Source organism: Nilaparvata lugens, chromosome 2, assembly GCF_014356525.2.
Source record: "Nilaparvata lugens isolate BPH chromosome 2, ASM1435652v1, whole genome shotgun sequence".
Lineage (NCBI taxonomy): Eukaryota > Metazoa > Arthropoda > Insecta > Hemiptera > Delphacidae > Nilaparvata > Nilaparvata lugens.
In genome coordinates this window covers 34993171-35001407 of record NC_052505.1, presented here as the reverse complement: position 1 = coordinate 35001407, position 8237 = coordinate 34993171, and positions in this window count along the sequence as shown.

Genomic DNA, 8237 nt, shown 5'->3' with positions numbered 1-8237 from the left:
TAGTAGTTGCCTTAGCTGAATTTTCTCCCCGTTTATTGTCCTCGATTTTAGTATTCCGTGAGGACAACCTAGAGTGTTTTTCCTCAGCACGGATTGCCTCATATTCCCTAGTTATATCTAACAGTTGGTCTATGTTTTGGGCTCCTACACTTCGGACATGTAGCTTATATCTGGGTAATAAATTCTGATACACCCTCTGATATATCCTATCCCCGTCGTAACTTCCTAATCTCCTCATTAAAGTGAGTAGGGCTTCGGCATACTCATCAGCCGGTTCGCCCTCCCTCTGCTTCCTTGCAATGATTTGACTTTCAAGATCGTCACTATAAGTATGGGGATAGTATCGGAGTTTAAACGCCTCTACAAAGTCAGCCCACGTCCTCCACTGGGAGCGACGATTCCGCATCCAGAGTAGGGCCCCTCTCTCCATCAGCTCTGGTAGGGCTATAAGAGATTGTTCCCCGGATATCCCATATGCGCACTGAAGTTCAGTGAGCCTCTCGATAAAACTGGGAGCATCTGATACACCATCAAAACGTAAATTCCAACTTCTTACCTTATCACATACAGCGCCCTGACTATACGTGCCTGAAGAGCGGTGTGGTGCCGGCTCTATACCTGTTGGTCGATTCACTCTGTTGTGGAGGGACGGCTCGGAGTAGACACGGCTTGTGCCTGGGATAGCATCGTCCCGGCGAGTCTGAGAGGTCGCAGCGGTCCGGGACCGATGGTGTTCAACCATCCTCCTCCTCAGCTCCGTCAGAGTCCCCACTGCCGACAGGCCAAGACTCTCCAGGTAGCTGACCGCTTCCTCCTTACTCAGCCGGTACACCCACGACACTCGAGGGTCGGTTTCTCGCTCCGTGGTGTCTGTCTCGTGATCTCCCTGGTCCTCCTCGTACTCTTGGAGTGTAGACTCCTCTCCCCGTTCCGACATCGTGCACTGGGGTTTACTTAACCTTTGCTCACGATCTACTTGGGCGCCAGACGTCTTAGCCTCACGTTGGGAGACGTCAGTTTTATTAGAATGTCCTATTCCACCCTCTAGGTTTTCTAATAATTGCGAAGTATTGCTACGACGCGGACTAGCTACAGCCGGGTATGGGTCGGGGTCGGTGACCGTATTGACTGGTGGAGATACTGGACCTACACTTCTCCCCCTGTCCTGATTCTTTACCCTCTGTCTTTGGCGGGAGGTATTTAATTTGAAGGGAAGTGTGTGTGCCCGTGCCGTTGTTGGCCGATTCGGCCCTCGGCTCTTGGAATTCAGGTTGGGTGTTAGGGAGAATTGAGGTAACCTTAACCAAGGATACGGATCCGGATATCAGATCCCCACAAATAATTATATTTGTAAAGGTAGTACGCAATCTGAACCAACTGCGAGTTGACGGCGAGCAAAGCTGTACCTGCAAGCCCGGAATAAAGGTTGTAGGTGGAGGAACTCGGGATGGAGTTTAACAAGGAATGATATAGAATTTTTGTTACGGTTTTCGCAATCTGAGACTGCGGGCTGTCGGTGTGCAGACTGAATCTGCGCACCCGTATTAGATCAATATGATTGGAGGGGCGTAAGAGGTATAAGGTACAGGATATGGTATACCGAGTTTGAGGTATAGGGAATATTTTATCGGGCTTGGGAATGGAGATTCGTTAATAGGATTGTTCCTTCCTGTAACTAATGGGGTTTTGTTCAATAACTCGCGATCTGTGAATCGCGATATAATTCTCAGCAAGCTGAACCTGCTAGCTAAAGGTAGAATATCTATTTCAATTTTATGATCACTAAAGCTCAAAGGATGAGGTTTCGGGTGTCGGATTTCTGAATCGCGAGCCTGCAGCTGCGAAAGGATTTTCAGCAATTCTGAAACTGCTAAATAGGATTTCCGCGCTAGTCTGATGACAGCGCGCCGGTTGTTAAGGGCCAATCTGTAACTGCCCTTAAGGGTATGGGAATCACTCTCAATCGTCCGAAACGCTTTTAAATTAATAGTCAGTATGTCGACTATTATGAGAGGATAGGGAAGGGTTTACAAGGATTCTCCAAGCTTCTCGCTGGTCTGAGAACCGCGACTGTGACGATCTCTAATCTGTGACTGAGATCTCGTGCTATACAGGGTAGGAAAATTTAGAGGAAGGAAGAGAGAGGATGCCGCAGTCTGGGGACTTCGGCGAGGACGTTCTCAAGCTGTACCTGAGAGCAGGAAGTGTTGGAGTCTGTGACTTCAACAAGGACGTTCTCAAGCTGCACCTGAGAGCAGGAAGCGTTGCAGTCTGTGACTTCAACAAGGACGTTCTCAAGCTGTACCTGAGAGCGGGAAGCGTCGCAGTCTGTGACTTCGACAAGGACGTTCTCAAGCTGCACCTGAGAGTGGGAAGCGTCGCAGTCTGTGACTTCGACAAGGACGTTCTCAAGTTGTACCTGAGAGCAGGAAGCGTTGCAGTCTGTGACTTCAACAAGGACGTTCTCAAGCTGTACCTGAGAGCGGGAAGCGTCGCAGTCTGTGACTTCGACAAGGACGTTCTCAAGCTGCACCTGAGAGCAGGAAGCGTCGCAGTCTGTGACTTCGACAAGGACGTTCTCAAGCTGTACCTGAGAGCTAGAAGGATTATAGAATAGGGAAAGTGAAGAGAAAGTAAGAGAAAGGATGCCGCAGTCTGGGGACTTCGGCGAGGACGTTCTCAAGCTGTACCTGAGAGCAGGAAGCGTTGCAGTCTGTGACTTCAACAAGGACGTTCTCAAGCTGCACCTGAGAGTGGAAGCGTCGCAGTCTGTGACTTCGACAAGGACGTTCTCAAGTTGTACCTGAGAGCAGGAAGCGTTGCAGTCTGTGACTTCAACAAGGACGTTCTCAAGCTGCACCTGAGAGCGGGAAGCGTCGCAGTCTGTAACTTCGACAAGGACGTTCTCAAGCTGCACCTGAGAGCGGAAGCGTCGCAGTCTGTGACTTCGACAAGGACGTTCTCAAGCTGCACCTGAGAGCAGGAAGCGTCGCAGTCTGTGACTTCGACAAGGACGTTCTCAAGCTGTACCTGAGAGCAGGAAGGATTTTAGAATAAGGAAAGTGAAGAGAAAGTAAGAGAAAGGATGCCGCAGTCTGGGGACTTCGGCGAGGACGTTCTCAAGCTGTACCTGAGAGCAGGAAGCGTTGCAGTCTGTGACTTCAACAAGGACGTTCTCAAGCTGCACCTGAGAGTGGGAAGCGTCGCAGTCTGTGACTTCGACAAGGACGTTCTCAAGCTGCACCTGAGAGTGGGAAGCGTCGCAGTCTGTGACTTCGACAAGGACGTTCTCAAGCTGCACCTGAGAGCAGGAAGCGTCGCAGTCTGTGACTTCGACAAGGACGTTCTCAAGCTGTACCTGAGAGCAGGAAGGATTTTAGAATAGGGAAAGTGGAGAGAGAGAAAGAGAAAGGATGTCGCAGTCTAGAAACTTCGACGAGGACGAGCTCAAGCTGCACCTGAGTTCTCTAGGAAAAGGATTGGGCTTTTCCTACTTGGAATTACAGCAAGTCAGAAACTGCTAAGCGAATTTAAAATATAGGGCCACTCTATAGTATGAAAATTAATAAGGAAAATACACCCCTAAAAACTGAGATTACCTTATTACAGAAGAGGAAATGCACACAAGTGACCAGTCCTAACATACAGTTACCTGAATCACTGCAGAATTAAATACGGAGAATAGCAAACAAATTCCCGCACTAAACTTAAACGTCGTGAAGCGACAGAGTCGAGACTTAAGAATTAAGCCCTCAAAAATAATTTGCTTAAGAGCCTAGCTAAATTTCCCCACTCAACTGTTTGTAGCTCAAACTTGAGATCCCTTACAGGTTTCAAAACCAAGAATAATTCGTTCACCCCCAGTGATACGAATTCGGGAAAAAAATAGCTGACAAGAAAGAAAAACCCACAAGGGAATTCTAACTCCAAGTTGTTCGGAACTCGACCTACAATATTCTACGTTAACACAAGATAGAATAATAATTAGTGTCGGTAACGTCGTAAGGAGAGGAGATTCGCGACCCGGTCTCACGCTCAACCACCGAACAACTGACTCTCTCCCAGGTCTCCTTGAAGCCACACCGGGTCGCTGAAAGTTAGGAGGCCGGGGGAAAAGGGGCTTGCTGACCAATGGGAGTCTGAAAAGACGATCACGCCACTAGTCATGTGACAGGGTTTGAATCCACTAGTGCTGATGATAAGGGTGCAGCTAATGACGACACTGATACTAATTACTACACTAATTCAGGCCGGTAAACAATATTTCTATTCCAGAAATTTCATGAAGAGCGATACTGGCCCGACTCGGTAGCCGCTTATCGTTTAGATGATACGAATGCTGCTAATTTAAAGGGGTTGACGGCGATAGTGATAATGTATACACAACTACTACAAATTTAACAAACTACAAATTTAACAAAATATATCCGGCAGACGATCCTATTCCTATTCTAAAATAGAATAATTTCGCTAATTTTATGCTGGACGACGGCTCTCTATCCGTCACAAAAATTCACTTTGTGACAATACAAGTCAAGAAAAAGAAAGAAGAATTAGATTTCAAAACTCGAAAATGTACTGGCTATTGGGAGAAATTCAAGCCTCTTAACCTACAATAAATTACTATTGTATAGACAAATTCTTTGGCCTGTGTGGTTGTATGGCATGTATGTATGGTGGTATGTATGTGCAAGAAAAAGTTACATCAACACCATCCAGAAATTCCAGAACAAGGTTTTGAGGAATGCTGTCAATGCTCCATACTTTGTCAGAAACTCGGATCTCCACAGGGACCTGCAGATGGAAGAAGTCGATGTCATGATCACGAAGGCTGCCAGAAACCATGAAGAGACTACATAATTATCAGAACATCCTAGCTCTACACCTCATTGACAACTCCAATACAGTGAGAAGACTGAAAAAGAAGAAGCCTACAGATCTCGTTCAAATGTAGCAAGAGTGATTCTGAAAGAAACAGTGCATGGGCATTGCTCACTTGGACTGTGTAAAGGAGACTGTGAAAAAATAATATCATTTTTATGTCAAACTTTAACGTATTAATTTAAGCTAGAATTGAACTGTTCATTAACCAAAGTCAAATTACAAATAAAAAAAAGCTCTCTTTCAAAAGCGATTCAGATAATCGGAGTTCTACTGTATTGCTGAATTTCCTATTACTGAGAAAAACAAGGAGCAAGGTTTTTCAAGTTACAGAGAACAAATCGGCCTACACGTTGATGTTAGTAACGTAGTGGATCTTATTAGCCTAGAGATAACTCAAGCACCTAAATATTAATATATGACTAGAACCAGCTACAAGTAGCTTGAAATAATGCAATTGATTGCAATTGCTATATCTGTCCAACTACAATCAGTCCTTGGAAAGGCACACAAATATTGACTACAATAAACTGCAAGTGACTAGGCATCACTTCTAAGGGTAGCCACTAACGACAGAACATGCGTGTTGAACATGTGTGAGCACACATCTTCGTCATACATGCTGCATCATCAGTGAAAGGCTTCGAACAAAATGATTCGAGGTTAGCTTTTCTGTATCTTCGATTATTTTATTGTTCGCTTTCTCTTCCTGTCGCTGCTCTATTTGAGATTTAATATCTTTGATAAGGAAGATACTACCGAACTCTTGATACTATCCTGAAATGAAAAGCTCAAAGTCAGAATTTGTGACAATTACATGAAAGAGGTATTGATTTTACTTCAAGCATAGAAAAGATTAACAAAAGAGACTTGAAAGTCCGAGGAAAACAGCTTGCCTCAGGCTGATGACTTTTCTTCTCTTCTCCTCCTCAGAGAATCGATTGAGTGGTCTGGAAGCAGACTGGACAACAAAAACTTGAACCTCAGGAGAAATTAAAGTAACACGAGTCACATCAAACTCGGATATTCATTAGAGATAATCTTGTATTCGAACGTCTGTCACTTGTAGCTTATAGTTACATGTTGTTCCCTTATTTTTTCTAGTGGATTGAATTGAGTAGAACTTATAGGTTACTTGTGATGTACATATGTATTTTTGCTACTCGTAGCCCTCATTTTGTGTAGTTAGTTAATATTTCACTTCAGCCATTAGCTTTCAGTTACTTTAAGTGACAAGTAAGCCCGAAGATTCCCAGTTGAGAGTTATATCAAGCTTATTGGAAGTAGTACTTCCTGTCGGGCTTATTTTACTCATGCCCGGTTGCAGAGTCGCTACATAAAGTCACCCATAGTTAACAGAGCCATTAGTTAACAGCTTGCCAGACCCCTTTTAACTATGGCTCTGATAAAACTCACACATAAGTCACACTGCTGCTCATACAACTTTTTGTGCGGTATGCTTCTATCCAACTAATGTATTGGCAACGGGGAAAGAATCACTGTGAAGAGTTCTTCCAAACCTCCAGTCGGATGACGTCACAACATGATGCTTGTTTATGACAACAGTGCATCGTCTGCTATGCGTTGGCGTTGTTGATGTTTGGAGGTTAACCAAACGAATAAGGTCGTAAACTGCAGACTAATTTGTAATTATTTTCAGTTAAGTTAGTTTCAATTTTTGATAGCTAAATGAATGGATTAAGTAAAATAAAATTAGAGGTGGAAGTAAAATAAGTGCAAAATTATTATTATTGCAAAATTATATGAATAATACCTCACCAGTGAAAGGTGATGCATGTTAGAAACTTCAGTTTCTTTCTTAATTTCTGCAGCTAAAGGCACGCATCTAAATGTGTATCCAAATTTTCAATATAATAGGCTTTTGAGCCCCAATACCTACCATGAATAGCTGGGACAAGTTTCATCAACTTAATAAGTTATGATAGAATTTTGTTGCGTTGAGAACACCTTTAGCAATTCTTATTGAAAAAACCGTTCTGTAATAAAGAAAAATACATAGGATTCTTTCATAAAACTTTCAAGACTCAAAATACAGTAATTCTACTGAAAATTTTAAGCCTTTAATGTGAATGAATATTCTATATTGGTGATATATCTACATTTTGAAACAAGTATCTTGAATAAAACTCCAGTTCCAATATAACCAAAACTTATAAACTACAATTTGCTTTAGTATTTACAGAACAACTTGTCATTTATGTGCTGTTCAGTGTTTACACTGGGAGTAGTCCACACAGCCAATAACATTAGGAAAATTGCCAATTTCAAAACAATTTTGACCAGAATTATTTCATTGTCTTCTGACATTTAAATATAACTTGGAAGCAAAGCAGCCAGTTTACAAGATATATTTCTAATGACTTTGCATACGGTGTCTATTATTTAAATTAATAATAATAATAGATTATTTAAATTAAGTATTGAGAATTGTATTATATTTTCGTTTAAGCTACTCGAATAGTCAATGATATTTGATTCAGTCTATTTACACTTTATCTACAGTTTCAATTAGTTAACGTTATTATAATGTAATCTACTATTATGTATGACAATTTTCGTCTGTCTTTTAAAACATGCAAACAAGTCCACATAACCTTAAAATACACTTGGCGCGAATATATAGTGGATTTATAAGCACGATTTTGGGCATTTAAATAAAGAGGACTTTTAGTTATTGGTAGCCTCAGATGACGTCATCTGCCTGTAGGTTTTTCGTCTCTTCAACGGAAAAACCTGTTTGTTGGCGCGCTGATACCTATCGTCAGAGCAATAGCTAACAGAACGTCTCTGCAACGAAATTGTTGAGTCCGCGCTGTTGGGACTCTGGGAGTCCGGACTCTGCAACCGGGCATCACTGTGTGAAACACTGAAAAAGTTGTCTACAAAATGTATCCTCTCTACAAGTCCACACTGACGCTCCTTGGCCAATAATTGAAAACTTTTGTTGCTCTACACTTGTGATCAGCGACTTGTTTTCTACAAACAAATTTACAACTTTTCTAGAAAACGATTTTTGGACAACTAGTACAGTCAAATGGTCTTTTTTCAGGAAACAGCCCCGAAAGAATATTTCTCGACGGTTCTATATATTATATGAATTTTTTATCTGAGAAGTATTTCACAAGACGTAACATTGAATATGCGATAAATTTGTGATTTTCACAGTCATGCAAACTTGCGTATCTTGTGAAACACTTCGGATAAAAAATCCAAAAAGTAGTGAGCTTGTAGAGATTTTTTTCCTCTTTTCGCTTCCATAAATCGTTTTTCTGATTTCAATACCGTTCAAAAAATTGAAAAAATGATTATTTTTATTTTCTCATTTTTCTACGATT